Consider the following 14,177-nt stretch of genomic DNA (forward strand, 5'->3'; position numbering starts at 1 on the left):
GTATCATTGGCCGGTGGCCCGACATGCAGTTTGTCCTGTTGCATGGCTTACTTTCAGAGACTCGCTAGTTTATCGTAGTGCTTGGTTGTCGCGAAAGTGAAAAGTAGGGCCTGTCCGGGATTTGAACCCGGGACCTCCTGCACCCAAAGCACGAATCATACCCCTAGACCAACAGGCCGCACAACGAAGCAGGTGTGCACCCCGCCACCTACTGATATCTTGCCGCACTTGCTAGTCGCAGCATCCGATATGGACCATATTCTCAAAGAGGTTTCTTAATCCGACACCAACAACATGAGCTGTGCTGAGGACCAGTGTATGTGAAGGCTGAAAGAGCTGCTTGAGTTGTGTGACAGTATGTCGATCGTGTGAAGTGCAAATGTTATCGTGTCACGCACCATCCGCCCACTACGTAGCGTTGTGTGACAGCACGCACTTTTCGACAGTACTCTGTGTCCATAGCTGTTTTCATAGCTAGGCTGCTTCCAGCACAAAGCATCCACCATACGAAAGTGGCTGTTCCGCGATTTTGATTTCCTGACCCTTAGACATCATTTCATGTACGAATACTGGCAAGAATTCTCGCTACATTCCAAGTTGCTCCCTCCACTTTCAGCCTACTTGGATGATTCATTAGCACGCAAACACTTCCTGAGGACGCTACATGTAATAAATCGCAGCTTATAGGTTTAATGTCATGATGCTGCTCAATTCCAGTCCGTGAGGGCACCCGGTTCCATGGTGTAATGGTTAGCACTCTGGACTTTGAATCCAGCGATCCGAGTTCGAGTCTCGGTGGAACCTGAATCTGTGTTTTGCGATCGTTTCTAGAAATGTGTACGAGCAGGTAGTTGGAATTGTATATCCAGATTTTTAGCTAGGATCATGTAATGCAAATTGTTAATAGCAGTCCACACGTGAATGGGGAACGCTCCAAATGCTTATGCTTTTGCTACTAGGATTAATAACGGAACGTAAGGGGTTCAACTGCGAGAAGACGACGTCAGCTGAGGGTCCCAGTATCTCTCCGTTTTGGGTGCTGCATTCGCGTGCATTTAACAAACGTGCATGCGATGTACTAGTTCTTGGGAAACGAATAGAATCGTTATACGTGTCAGTCTTTAGGTATAGATATAAGTAATCGAACACGGCTTAATCCTGCTTCGTAGATTGCTTTCCACAAGACGCACTTGCCAGTATCATTGGCCGGTGGCCTGACATGCAGTTTGTCCTGTTGCATGGCTTACTTTCAGAGACTCGCTAGTTTATCGTAATGCTTGGTTGTCGCGAAAGTGAAAAGTAGGGCCTGTGCGGGATTTGAACCCGGGACCTCCTGCACCCAAAGCAGGAATCATACCCCTAGACCAACAGGCCGCACAACGAAGCAGGTGTGCACCCCGCCACCTACTGATATCTTGCCGCACTTGCTAGTCGCAGCATCCGATATGGACCATATTCTCAAAGAGGTTTCTTAATCCGACACCAACAACATGAGCTGTGCTGAGGACCAGTGTATGTGAAGGCTGAAAGAGCTGCTTGAGTTGTGTGACAGTATGTCGATCGTGTGAAGTGCAAATGTTATCGTGTCACGCACCATCCGCCCACTACGTAGCGTTGTGTGACAGCACGCACTTTTCGACAGTACTCTGTGTCCATAGCTGTTTCCATAGCTAGGCTGCTTCCAGCACAAAGCATCCACCTTACGAAAGTGGCTGTTCTGCGATTTTGATTTCCTGACCCTTAGACATCATTTCATGAAGGAATACTGGCAAGAATTCTCGCTACATTCCAAGTTGCTCCCTCCACTTTCAGCCTACTTGGATGATTCATTAGCACGCAAACACTTCCTGAGGACGCTACATGTAATAAATCGCAGCTTATAGGTTTAATGCCATGATGCTGCTCAATTCCAGTCCGCGAGGGCACCCGGTTCCATGGTGTAATGGTTAGCACTCCGTACTTTGAATCCAGCGATCCGAGTTCGAGTCTCGGTGGAACCTGAATCTGTGTTTTGCGATCGTTTCTAGAAATGTGTACGAGCTGGTAGTTGGAATTGTATATCCTGAATTTTAGCTAGGATCATGTAATGCAAATTGTTAATAGCAGTCCACACGTGAATGGGGAACGCTCCAAATGCTTATGCTTTTGCTACTAGGATTAATAACGGAACGTAAGGGGTTCAACTGCGAGAAGACGACCTCAGCTGAGGGTCCCAGTATCTCTCCGTTTTGGGTGCTGCATGCGCGTGCATTTAACAAACGTGCATGCGATGTACTAGTTCTTGGGAAACGAATAGAATCGTTATACATGTCAGTCTTTAGGTATAGATATAAGTAATCGAACACGGCTTAATCCTGCTTCGTAGATTGCTTTCCACAAGACGCACTTGCCAGTATCATTGGCCGGTGGCCCGACATGCAGTTTGTCCTGTTGCATGGCTTACTTTCAGAGACTCGCTAGTTTATCGTAGTGCTTGGTTGTCGCGAAAGTGAAAAGTAGGGCCTGTCCGGGATTTGAACCCGGGACCTCCTGCACCCAAAGCAGGAATCATACCCCTAAACCAACAGGCCGCACAACGAAGCAGGTGTGCACCCCGCCACCTACTGATATCTTGCCGCACTTGCTAGTCGCAGCATCCGATATGGACCATATTCTCAAAGAGGTTTCTTAATCCGACACCAACAACATGAGCTGTGCTGAGGACCAGTGTATGTGAAGGCTGAAAGAGCTGCTTGAGTTGTGTGACAGTATGTCGATCGTGTGAAGTGCAAATGTTATCGTGTCACGCACCATCCGCCCACTACGTAGCGTTGTGTGACAGCACGCACTTTTCGACAGTACTCTGTGTCCATAGCTGTTTTCATAGCTAGGCTGCTTCCAGCACAAAGCATCCACCATACGAAAGTGGCTGTTCCGCGATTTTGATTTCCTGACCCTTAGACATCATTTCATGTACGAATACTGGCAAGAATTCTCGCTACATTCCAAGTTGCTCCCTCCACTTTCAGCCTACTTGGATGATTCATTAGCACGCAAACACTTCCTGAGGACGCTACATGTAATAAATCGCAGCTTATAGGTTTAATGTCATGATGCTGCTCAATTCCAGTCCGTGAGGGCACCCGGTTCCATGGTGTAATGGTTAGCACTCTGGACTTTGAATCCAGCGATCCGAGTTCGAGTCTCGGTGGATACTGACTCTGTGTTTTGCGATCGTTTCTAGAAATGTGTACGAGCTGGTAGTTGGAATTGTATATCCAGAAATTTAGCTAGGATCATGTAATGCAAATTGTTAATAGCAGTCCACACGTGAATGGGGAACGCTCCAAATGCTTATGCTTTTGCTACTAGGATTAATAACGGAACGTAAGGGGTTCAACTGCGAGAAGACGACCTCAGCTGAGGGTCCCAGTATCTCTCCGTTTTGGGTGCTGCATGCGCGTGCATTTAACAAACGTGCATGCGATGTACTAGTTCTTGGGAAACGAATAGAATCGTTATACGTGTCAGTCTTTAGGTATAGATATAAGTAATCGAACACGGCTTAATCCTGCTTCGTAGATTGCTTTCCACAAGACGCACTTGCCAGTATCATTGGCCGGTGGCCTGACATGCAGTTTGTCCTGTTGCATGGCTTACTTTCAGAGACTCGCTAGTTTATCGTAATGCTTGGTTGTCGCGAAAGTGAAAAGTAGGGCCTGTGCGGGATTTGAACCCGGGACCTCCTGCACCCAAAGCAGGAATCATACCCCTAGACCAACAGGCCGCACAACGAAGCAGGTGTGCACCCCGCCACCTACTGATATCTTGCCGAACTTGCTAGTCGCAGCATCCAATATGGACCATATTCTCAAAGAGGTTTCTTAATCAGACTCCAACAACATGAGCTGTGCTGAGGACCAGTGTATGTGAAGGCTGAAAGAGCTGCTTGAGTTGTGTGACAGTATGTCGATGGTGTGAAGTGCAAATGTTATCGTGTCACGCACCATCCGCCCACTACGTAGCGTTGTGTGACAGCACGCACTTTTCGACAGTACTCTGTGTCCATAGCTGTTTCCATAGCTAGGCTGCTTCCAGCACAAAGCATCCACCTTACGAAAGTGGCTGTTCTGCGATTTTGATTTCCTGACCCTTAGACATCATTTCATGAAGGAATACTGGCAAGAATTCTCGCTACATTCCAAGTTGCTCCCTCCACTTTCAGCCTACTTGGATGATTCATTAGCACGCAAACACTTCCTGAGGACGCTACATGTAATAAATCGCAGCTTATAGGTTTAATGCCATGATGCTGCTCAATTCCAGTCCGCGAGGGCACCCGGTTGCATGGTGTAATGGTTAGCACTCTGTACTTTGAATCCAGCGATCCGAGTTCGAGTCTCGGTGGAACCTGAATCTGTGTTTTGCGATCGTTTCTAGAAATGTGTACGAGCTGGTAGTTGGAATTGTATTATCCTGAATTTTAGCTAGGATCATGTAATGCAAATTGTTAATAGCAGTCCACACGTGAATGGGGAACGCTCCAAATGCTTATGCTTTTGCTACTAGGATTAATAACGGAACGTAAGGGGTTCAACTGCGAGAAGACGACCTCAGCTGAGGGTCCCAGTATCTCTCCGTTTTGGGTGCTGCATGCGCGTGCATTTAACAAACGTGCATGCGATGTACTAGTTCTTGGGAAACGAATAGAATCGTTATACATGTCAGTCTTTAGGTATAGATATAAGTAATCGAACACGGCTTAATCCTGCTTCGTAGATTGCTTTCCACAAGACGCACTTGCCAGTATCATTGGCCGGTGGCCCGACATGCAGTTTGTCCTGTTGCATGGCTTACTTTCAGAGACTCGCTAGTTTATCGTAGTGCTTGGTTGTCGCGAAAGTGAAAAGTAGGGCCTGTCCGGGATTTGAACCCGGGACCTCCTGCACCCAAAGCAGGAATCATAACCCTAGACCAACAGGCCGCACAACGAAGCAGGTGTGCACCCCGCCACCTACTGATATCTTGGCGAACTTCCTAGTCGCAGCATCCAATATGGACCATATTCTCAAAGAGGTTTCTTAATCCGACTCCAACAACATGAGCTGTGCTGAGGACCAGTGTATGTGAAGGCTGAAAGAGCTGCTTGATTTGTGTGACAGTATGTCGATCGTGTGAAGTGCAAATGTTATCGTGTCACACACCATCCGCCCACTACGTAGCGTTGTGTGACAGCACGCACTTTTCGACAGTACTCTGTGTCCATAGCTGTTTCCATAGCTAGGCTGTTTCCAGCACAAAGCATCCACCATACGAAAGTGGCTGTTCTGCGATTTTGATTTCCTGACCCTTAGACATCATTTCATGTACGAATACTGGCAAGAATTCTCGCTACATTCCAAGTTGCACCCTCCACTTTCAGCCTACTTGGATGATTCATTAGCACGCAAACACTTCCTGAGGACGCTACATGTAATAAATCGCAGCTTATAGGTTTAATGCCATGATGCTGCTCAATTCCAGTCCGCGAGGGCACCCGGTTCCATGGTGTAATGGTTAGCACTCTGGACTTTGAATCCAGCGATCCGAGTTCGAGTCTCGGTGGAAACTGACTCTGCGTTTTGCGATCGTTTCTAGAAATGTGTACGAGCTGGTAGTTGGAATTGTATATCCAGAATTTTAGCTAGGATCATGTAATGCAAATTGTTAATAGCAGTCCACACGTGAATGGGGAACGCTCCAAATGCTTATGCTTTTGCTACTAGGATTAATAACGGAACGTAAGGGGTTCAACTGCGAGAAGACGACCTCAGCTGAGGGTCCCAGTATCTCTCCGTTTCGGGTGCTGCATGCGCGTGCATTTAACAAACGTGCATGCGATGTACTAGTTCTTGGGAAACGAATAGAATCGTTATACGTGTCAGTATTTAGGTATAGATATAAGTAATCGAACACTGCTTAATCCTGCTTCGTAGATTGCTTTCCACAAGACGCACTTGCCAGTATCATTGACCGGTGGCCTGACATGCAGTTTGTCCTGTTGCATGGCTTACTTTCAGAGACTCGCTAGTTTATCGTAGTGCTTGGTTGTCGCGAAAGTGAAAAGTAGGGCCTGTCCGGGATTTGAACCCGGGACCTCCTGCACCCAAAGCAGGAATCATAACTCTAGACCAACAGGCCGCACAACGAAGCAGGTGTGCACCCCGCCACCTACTGATATCTTGGCGAACTTGCTAGTCGCAGCATCTAATATGGACCATATTCTCAAAGAGGTTTCTTAATCCGACTCCAACAACATGAGCTGTGCTGAGGACCAGTGTATGTGAAGGCTGAAAGAGCTGCTTGAGTTGTGTGACAGTATGTCGATCGTGTGAAGTGCAAATGTTATCGTGTCACGCACCATCCGCCCACTACGTAGCGTTGTGTGACAGCACGCACTTTTCGACAGTACTCTGTGTCCATAGCTGTTTTCATAGCTAGGCTGCTTCCAGCACAAAGCATCCACCATACGAAAGTGGCTGTTCCGCGATTTTGATTACCTGACCCTTAGACAGCATTTCATGTACGAATACTGGCAAGAATTCTCGCTACATTCCAAGTTGCTCCCTCCACTTTCAGCCTACTTGGATGATTCATTAGCACGCAAACACTTCCTGAGGACGCTACATGTAATAAATCGCAGCTTATAGGTTTAATGTCATGATGCTGCTCAATTCCAGTCCGCGAGGGCACCCGGTTCCATGGTGTAATGGTTAGCACTCTGGACTTTGAATCCAGCGATCCGAGTTCGAGTCTCGGTGGAACCTGAATCTGTGTTTTGCGATCGTTTCTAGAAATGTGTGCGAGCTGGTAGCTGGAATTGTATATCCAGAAATTTAGCTAGGATCATGTAATGCAAATTGTTAATAGCAGTCCACACGTGAATGGGGAACGCTCCAAATGCTTATGCTTTCCCTACTAGGATTAATAACGGAACGTAAAGGGTTCAACTGCGAGAAGACGACCTCAGCTGAGGGTCCCAGTATCTCTCCGTTTTGGGTGCTGCATGCGCGTGCATTTAACAAACGTGCATGCGATGTACTAGTTCTTGGGAAACGAATAGATTCGTTATACGTGTCAGTCTTTAGGTATAGATATAAGTAATCGAACACGGCTTAATCCTGCTTCGTAGATTGCTTTCCACAAGACGCACTTGCCAGTATCATTGGCCGGTGGCCCGACATGCAGTTTGTCCTGTTGCATGGCTTACTTTCAGAGACTCGCTAGTTTATCGTAATGCTTGGTTGTCGCGAAAGTGAAAATTAGGGCCTGTCCGGGATTTGAACCAGGACCTCCTGCACCCAAAGCAGGAATCATACCCGTAGACTAACAGGCCGCACAACGAAGCAGGTGTGCACCCCGCCACCTACTGATATCTTGCCGCACTTGCTAGTTGCAGCATCCAATATGGACCATATTCTCAAAGAGGTTTCTTAATCCGACACCAACAACATGAGCTGTGCTGAGGACCAGTGTATGTGAATGCTGAAAGAGCTGCTTGATTTGTGTGACAGTATGTCGATCGTGTGAAGTGCAAATGTATCGTGTCACGCACCATCCGCCCACTACGTAGCGTTGTGTGACAGCACGCACTTTTCGACAGTACTCTGTGTCCATAGCTGTTTTCATAGCTAGGCTGCTTCCAGCACAAAGCATCCACCATACGAAAGTGGCTGTTCCGCGATTTTGATTTCCTGACCCTTGGACATTATTTCATGTACGAATACTGGCAAGAATTCTCGCTACATTCCAAGTTGCACCCTCCACTTTCAGCCTACTTGGATGCTTCATTAACACGCAAACACTTCCAGAGGACGCTACATGTAATAAATCGCAGCTTATAAGTTTAATGTCATGATGCTGCTCAATTTAAGTCCGCTAGGGGCACCCGGTTGCTTGGTGTAATGGTTAGCATTCCGGACTTTGAATCCAGCGATCCGAGTTCGAGTCTCGGTGGAAACTGAATCTGTGTTTTGCGATCGTTTCTAGAAATGTGTACGAGCTGGTAGTTGGAATTGTATATCCAGAAATTTAGCTAGGATCATGTAATGCAAATTGTTAATAGCAGTCCACACGTGAATGGGGAACGCTCCAAATGCTTATGCTTTTGCTACTAGGATTAATAACGGAACGTAAGGGGTTCAACTGCGAGAAGACGACCTCAGCTGAGGGTCCCAGTATCTCTCCGTTTTGGGTGCTGCATGCGCGTGCATTTAACAAACGTGCATGCGATGTACTAGTTCTTGGGAAACGAATAGAATCGTTATACGTGTCAGTCTTTAGGTATAGATATAAGTAATCGAACACGGCTTAATCCTGCTTCGTAGATTGCTTTCCACAAGACGCACTTGCCAGTATCATTGGCCGGTGGCCTGACATGCAGTTTGTCCTGTTGCATGGCTTACTTTCAGAGACTCGCTAGTTTATCGTAATGCTTGGTTGTCGCGAAAGTGAAAAGTAGGGCCTGTGCGGGATTTGAACCCGGGACCTCCTGCACCCAAAGCAGAAATCATACCCCTAGACCAACAGGCCGCACAACGAAGCAGGTGTGCACCCCGCCACCTACTGATATCTTGGCGAACTTGCTAGTCGCAGCATCCAATATGGACCATATTCTCAAAGAGGTTTCTTAATCCGACTCCAACAACATGAGCTGTGCTGAGGACCAGTGTATGTGAAGGCTGAAAGAGCTGCTTGATTTGTGTGACAGTATGTCGATCGTGTGAAGTGCAAATGTTATCGTGTCACACACCATCCGCCCACTACGTAGCGTTGTGTGACAGCACGCACTTTTCGACAGTACTCTGTGTCCATAGCTGTTTCCATAGCTAGGCTGTTTCCAGCACAAAGCATCCACCATACGAAAGTGGCTGTTCTGCGATTTTGATTTCCTGACCCTAAGACATCATTTCATGTACGAATACTGGCAAGAATTCTCGCTACATTCCAAGTTGCTCCCTCCACTTTCAGCCTACTTGGATGATTCATTAGCACGCAAACACTTCCTGAGGACGCTACATGTAATAAATCGCAGCTTATAGGTTTAATGCCATGATGCTGCTCAATTCCAGTCCGCGAGGGCACCCGGTTCCATGGTGTAATGGTTAGCACTCTGTACTTTGAATCCAGCGATCCGAGTTCGAGTCTCGGTGGAAACTGACTCTGTGTTTTGCGATCGTTTCTAGAAATGTGTACGAGCTGGTAGTTGGAATTGTATAACCAGAATTTTAGCTAGGACCATGTAATGCAAATTGTTAATAGCAGTCCACACGTGAATGGGGAACGCTCCAAATGCTTATGCTTTTGCTACTAGGATTAATAACGGAACGTAAGGGGTTCAACTGCGAGAAGACGACCTCAGCTGAGGGTCCCAGTATCTCTCCGTTTTGGGTGCTGCATGCGCGTGCATTTAACAAACGTGCATGCGATGTACTAGTTCTTGGGAAACGAATAGAATCGTTATACGTGTCAGTCTTTAGGTATAGATATAAGTAATCGAACACTGCTTAATCCTGCTTCGTAGATTGCTTTCCACAAGACGCACTTGCCAGTATCATTGGCCGGTGGCCTGACATGCAGTTTGTCCTGTTGCATGGCTTACTTTCAGAGACTCGCTAGTTTATCGTAATGCTTGGTTGTCGCGAAAGTGAAAAGTAGGGCCTGTCAGGGATTTGAACCCGGGACCTCCTGCACCCAAAGCAGGAATCATACCCCTAGACCAACAGGCCGCACAACGAAGCAGGTGTGCACCCCGCCACCTACTGATATCTTGCCGAACTTGCTAGTCGCAGCATCCAATATGGACCATATTCTCAAAGAGGTTTCTTAATCCGACTCCAACAACATGAGCTGTGCTGAGGACCAGTGTATGTGAAGGTTGAAAGAGCTGCTTGAGTTGTGTGACAGTATGTCGATCGTGTGAAGTGCAAATGTTATCGTGTCACGCACCATCCACCCACTACGTAGCATTGTGTGACAGCACGCACTTTTCGACAGTACTCTGTGTCCATAGCTGTTTCCATAGCTAGGCTGCTTCCAGCACAAAGCATCCACCATACGAAAGTGGCTGTTCTGTGATTTTGATTTCCTGACCCTTAGACATCATTTCATGTACGAATACTGGCAAGAATTCTCGCTACATTCCAAGTTGCTCCCTCCACTTTCAGCCTACTTGGATGATTCATTAGCACGCAAACACTTCCTGAGGACGCTACATGTAATAAATCGCAGCTTATAGGTTTAATGCCATGATGCTGCTCAATTCCAGTCCGCGAGGGCACCCGGTTCCATGGTGTAATGGTTAGCACTCTGTACTTTGAATCCAGCGATCCGAGTTCGAGTCTCGGTGGAAACTGACTCTGTGTTTTGCGATCGTTTCTAGAAATGTGTACGAGCTGGTAGTTGGAATTGTATAACCAGAATTTTAGCTAGGACCATGTAATGCAAATTGTTAATAGCAGTCCACACGTGAATGGGGAACGCTCCAAATGCTTATGCTTTTGCTACTAGGATTAATAACGGAACGTAAGGGGTTCAACTGCGAGAAGACGACCTCAGCTGAGGGTCCCAGTATCTCTCCGTTTTGGGTGCTGCATGCGCGTGCATTTAACAAACGTGCATGCGATGTACTAGTTCTTGGGAAACGAATAGAATCGTTATACGTGTCAGTCTTTAGGTATAGATATAAGTAATCGAACACTGCTTAATCCTGCTTCGTAGATTGCTTTCCACAAGACGCACTTGCCAGTATCATTGGCCGGTGGCCTGACATGCAGTTTGTCCTGTTGCATGGCTTACTTTCAGAGACTCGCTAGTTTATCGTAATGCTTGGTTGTCGCGAAAGTGAAAAGTAGGGCCTGTCAGGGATTTGAACCCGGGACCTCCTGCACCCAAAGCAGGAATCATACCCCTAGACCAACAGGCCGCACAACGAAGCAGGTGTGCACCCCGCCACCTACTGATATCTTGCCGAACTTGCTAGTCGCAGCATCCAATATGGACCATATTCTCAAAGAGGTTTCTTAATCCGACTCCAACAACATGAGCTGTGCTGAGGACCAGTGTATGTGAAGGTTGAAAGAGCTGCTTGAGTTGTGTGACAGTATGTCGATCGTGTGAAGTGCAAATGTTATCGTGTCACGCACCATCCACCCACTACGTAGCATTGTGTGACAGCACGCACTTTTCGACAGTACTCTGTGTCCATAGCTGTTTCCATAGCTAGGCTGCTTCCAGCACAAAGCATCCACCATACGAAAGTGGCTGTTCTGTGATTTTGATTTCCTGACCCTTAGACATCATTTCATGTACGAATACTGGCAAGAATTCTCGCTACATTCCAAGTTGCTCCCTCCACTTTCAGCCTACTTGGATGATTCATTAGCACGCAAACACTTCCTGAGGACGCTACATGTAATAAATCGCAGCTTATAGGTTTAATGCCATGATGCTGCTCAATTCCAGTCCGCGAGGGCACCCGGTTCCATGGTGTAATGGTTAGCACTCTGTACTTTGAATCCAGCGATCCGAGTTCGAGTCTCGGTGGAACCTGAATCTGTGTTTTGCGATCGTTTCTAGAAATGTGTACGAGCTGGTAGTTGGAATTGTATGACCAGAATTTTAGCTAGGATCATGTAATGCAAATTGTTAATAGCAGTCCACACGTGAATGGGGAACGCTCCAAATGCTTATGCTTTTGCTACTAGGATTCATAACGGAACGTAAGGGGTTCAACTGCGAGAAGACGACCTTAGCTGTGGGTCCCAGTATCTCTCCGTTTTGGGTGCTACATGCGCGTGCATTTAACAAACGTGCATGCGATGTACTAGTTCTTGGGAAACGAATAGATTCGTTATACGTGTCAGTCTTTAGGTATAGATATAAGTAATCGAACACGGCTTAATCCTGCTTCGTAGATTGCTTTCCACAAGACGCACTTGCCAGTATCATTGGCCGGTGGCCCGACATGCAGTTTGTCCTGTTGCATGGCTTACTTTCAGAGACTCGCTAGTTTATCGTAATGCTTGGTTGTCGCGAAAGTGAAAAGTAGGGCCTGTCCGGGATTTGAACCCAGGACCTCCTGCACCCAAAGCAGGAATCATACCCCTAGACCAACAGGCCGCACAACGAAGCAGGTGTGCACCCCGCCACCTACTGATATCTTGCCGCACTTGCTAGTTGCAGCATCCAATATGGACCATATTCTCAAAGAGGTTTCTTAATCCGACACCAAAAACATGAGCTGTGCTGAGGACCAGTGTATGTGAAGGCTGAAAGAGCTGCTTGATTTGTGTGACAGTATGTCGATCGTGTGAAGTGCAAATGTTATCGTGTCACGCACCATCCGCCCACTACGTAGCGTTGTGTGACAGCTCGCACTTTTCGACAGTACTCTGTGTCCATAGCTGTTTTCATAGCTAGGCTGCTTCCAGCACAAAGCATCCACCATACGAAAGTGGCTGTTCCGCGATATTGATTTCCTGACCCTTGGACATCATTTCATGTACGAATACTGGCAAGAATTCTCGCTACATTCCAAGTTGCACCCTCCACTTTCAGCCTACTTGGATGCTTCATTAGCACGCAAACACTTCCAGAGGACGCTACATGTAATAAATCGCAGCTTATAGGTTTAATGTCATGATGCTGCTCAATTTAAGTCAGCTAGGGCCACCCGGTTGCTTGGTGTAATGGTTAGCATTCCGGACTTTGAATCCAGCGATCCGAGTTCGAGTCTCGGTGGAAACTGAATCTGTGTTTTGCGATCGTTTCTAGAAATGTGTACGAGCTGGTAGTTGGAATTGTATAACCAGAATTTTAGCTAGGATCATGTAATGCAAATTGTTAATAGCAGTCCACACGTGAATGGGGAACGCTCCAAATGCTTATGCTTTTGCTACTAGGATTAATAACGGAACGTAAGGGGTTCAACTGCGAGAAGACGACCTTAGCTGTGGGTCCCAGTATCTCTCCGTTTTGGGTGCTACATGCGCGTGCATTTAACAAACGTGCATGCGATGTACTAGTTCTTGGGAAACGAATAGATTCGTTATACGTGTCAGTCTTTAGGTATAGATATAAGTAATCGAACACGGCTTAATCCTGCTTCGTAGATTGCTTTCCACAAGACGCACTTGCCAGTATCATTGGCCGGTGGCCCGACATGCAGTTTGTCCTGTTGCATGGCTTACTTTCAGAGACTCGCTAGTTTATCGTAATGCTTGGTTGTCGCGAAAGTGAAAAGTAGGGCCTGTCCGGGATTTGAACCCAGGACCTCCTGCACCCAAAGCAGGAATCATACCCCTAGACCAACAGGCCGCACAACGAAGCAGGTGTGCACCCCGCCACCTACTGATATCTTGCCGCACTTGCTAGTTGCAGCATCCAATATGGACCATATTCTCAAAGAGGTTTCTTAATCCGACACCAAAAACATGAGCTGTGCTGAGGACCAGTGTATGTGAAGGCTGAAAGAGCTGCTTGATTTGTGTGACAGTATGTCGATCGTGTGAAGTGCAAATGTTATCGTGTCACGCACCATCCGCCCACTACGTAGCGTTGTGTGACAGCTCGCACTTTTCGACAGTACTCTGTGTCCATAGCTGTTTTCATAGCTAGGCTGCTTCCAGCACAAAGCATCCACCATACGAAAGTGGCTGTTCCGCGATATTGATTTCCTGACCCTTGGACATCATTTCATGTACGAATACTGGCAAGAATTCTCGCTACATTCCAAGTTGCACCCTCCACTTTCAGCCTACTTGGATGCTTCATTAGCACGCAAACACTTCCAGAGGACGCTACATGTAATAAATCGCAGCTTATAGGTTTAATGTCATGATGCTGCTCAATTTAAGTCAGCTAGGGCCACCCGGTTGCTTGGTGTAATGGTTAGCATTCCGGACTTTGAATCCAGCGATCCGAGTTCGAGTCTCGGTGGAAACTGAATCTGTGTTTTGCGATCGTTTCTAGAAATGTGTACGAGCTGGTAGTTGGAATTGTATAACCAGAATTTTAGCTAGGATCATGTAATGCAAATTGTTAATAGCAGTCCACACGTGAATGGGGAACGCTCCAAATGCTTATGCTTTTGCTACTAGGATTAATAACGGAACGTAAGGGGTTCAACTGCGAGAAGACGACCTCAGCTGAGGGTCCCA

The 14,177-nt window shown here is 47.0% G+C and overlaps 16 non-coding genes across 16 annotated transcripts; 5 read left to right on the forward strand and 11 right to left on the reverse strand.

The window, feature by feature from the left end:
* Window positions 1–106: 106 nt before the first annotated feature.
* Window positions 107–178, reverse strand: Trnap-ugg (transfer RNA proline (anticodon UGG)). The gene has a single exon. It is a non-coding gene; the product is annotated as a tRNA-Pro (tRNA).
* A 554-nt stretch (window positions 179–732) lies between these two features.
* On the forward strand, window positions 733–804 carry Trnaq-uug (transfer RNA glutamine (anticodon UUG)). The gene has a single exon. It is a non-coding gene; the product is annotated as a tRNA-Gln (tRNA).
* Window positions 805–1,302: 498 nt separating this feature from the next.
* Window positions 1,303–1,374, reverse strand: Trnap-ugg (transfer RNA proline (anticodon UGG)). Its single transcript has one exon. It is a non-coding gene; the product is annotated as a tRNA-Pro (tRNA).
* A 1,124-nt stretch (window positions 1,375–2,498) lies between these two features.
* On the reverse strand, window positions 2,499–2,570 carry Trnap-ugg (transfer RNA proline (anticodon UGG)). Its single transcript has one exon. It is a non-coding gene; the product is annotated as a tRNA-Pro (tRNA).
* A 555-nt stretch (window positions 2,571–3,125) lies between these two features.
* On the forward strand, window positions 3,126–3,196 carry Trnaq-uug (transfer RNA glutamine (anticodon UUG)). The gene has a single exon. It is a non-coding gene; the product is annotated as a tRNA-Gln (tRNA).
* Window positions 3,197–3,694: 498 nt separating this feature from the next.
* On the reverse strand, window positions 3,695–3,766 carry Trnap-ugg (transfer RNA proline (anticodon UGG)). Its single transcript has one exon. It is a non-coding gene; the product is annotated as a tRNA-Pro (tRNA).
* A 1,125-nt stretch (window positions 3,767–4,891) lies between these two features.
* On the reverse strand, window positions 4,892–4,963 carry Trnap-ugg (transfer RNA proline (anticodon UGG)). The gene has a single exon. It is a non-coding gene; the product is annotated as a tRNA-Pro (tRNA).
* A 554-nt stretch (window positions 4,964–5,517) lies between these two features.
* Trnaq-uug (transfer RNA glutamine (anticodon UUG)) lies at window positions 5,518–5,589 on the forward strand. Its single transcript has one exon. It is a non-coding gene; the product is annotated as a tRNA-Gln (tRNA).
* A 498-nt stretch (window positions 5,590–6,087) lies between these two features.
* On the reverse strand, window positions 6,088–6,159 carry Trnap-ugg (transfer RNA proline (anticodon UGG)). The gene has a single exon. It is a non-coding gene; the product is annotated as a tRNA-Pro (tRNA).
* A 554-nt stretch (window positions 6,160–6,713) lies between these two features.
* Window positions 6,714–6,785, forward strand: Trnaq-uug (transfer RNA glutamine (anticodon UUG)). The gene has a single exon. It is a non-coding gene; the product is annotated as a tRNA-Gln (tRNA).
* A 1,693-nt stretch (window positions 6,786–8,478) lies between these two features.
* On the reverse strand, window positions 8,479–8,550 carry Trnap-ugg (transfer RNA proline (anticodon UGG)). Its single transcript has one exon. It is a non-coding gene; the product is annotated as a tRNA-Pro (tRNA).
* Window positions 8,551–9,674: 1,124 nt separating this feature from the next.
* Trnap-ugg (transfer RNA proline (anticodon UGG)) lies at window positions 9,675–9,746 on the reverse strand. The gene has a single exon. It is a non-coding gene; the product is annotated as a tRNA-Pro (tRNA).
* Window positions 9,747–10,870: 1,124 nt separating this feature from the next.
* Trnap-ugg (transfer RNA proline (anticodon UGG)) lies at window positions 10,871–10,942 on the reverse strand. The gene has a single exon. It is a non-coding gene; the product is annotated as a tRNA-Pro (tRNA).
* A 554-nt stretch (window positions 10,943–11,496) lies between these two features.
* Trnaq-uug (transfer RNA glutamine (anticodon UUG)) lies at window positions 11,497–11,568 on the forward strand. Its single transcript has one exon. It is a non-coding gene; the product is annotated as a tRNA-Gln (tRNA).
* A 498-nt stretch (window positions 11,569–12,066) lies between these two features.
* Trnap-ugg (transfer RNA proline (anticodon UGG)) lies at window positions 12,067–12,138 on the reverse strand. Its single transcript has one exon. It is a non-coding gene; the product is annotated as a tRNA-Pro (tRNA).
* A 1,125-nt stretch (window positions 12,139–13,263) lies between these two features.
* On the reverse strand, window positions 13,264–13,335 carry Trnap-ugg (transfer RNA proline (anticodon UGG)). The gene has a single exon. It is a non-coding gene; the product is annotated as a tRNA-Pro (tRNA).
* Between the last annotated feature and the right edge of the window lie 842 nt (window positions 13,336–14,177).

The sequence above is a fragment of the Schistocerca gregaria genome, chromosome 2, assembly GCF_023897955.1.
Source record: "Schistocerca gregaria isolate iqSchGreg1 chromosome 2, iqSchGreg1.2, whole genome shotgun sequence".
NCBI classification, from domain to species: Eukaryota; Metazoa; Arthropoda; class Insecta; order Orthoptera; family Acrididae; genus Schistocerca; species Schistocerca gregaria.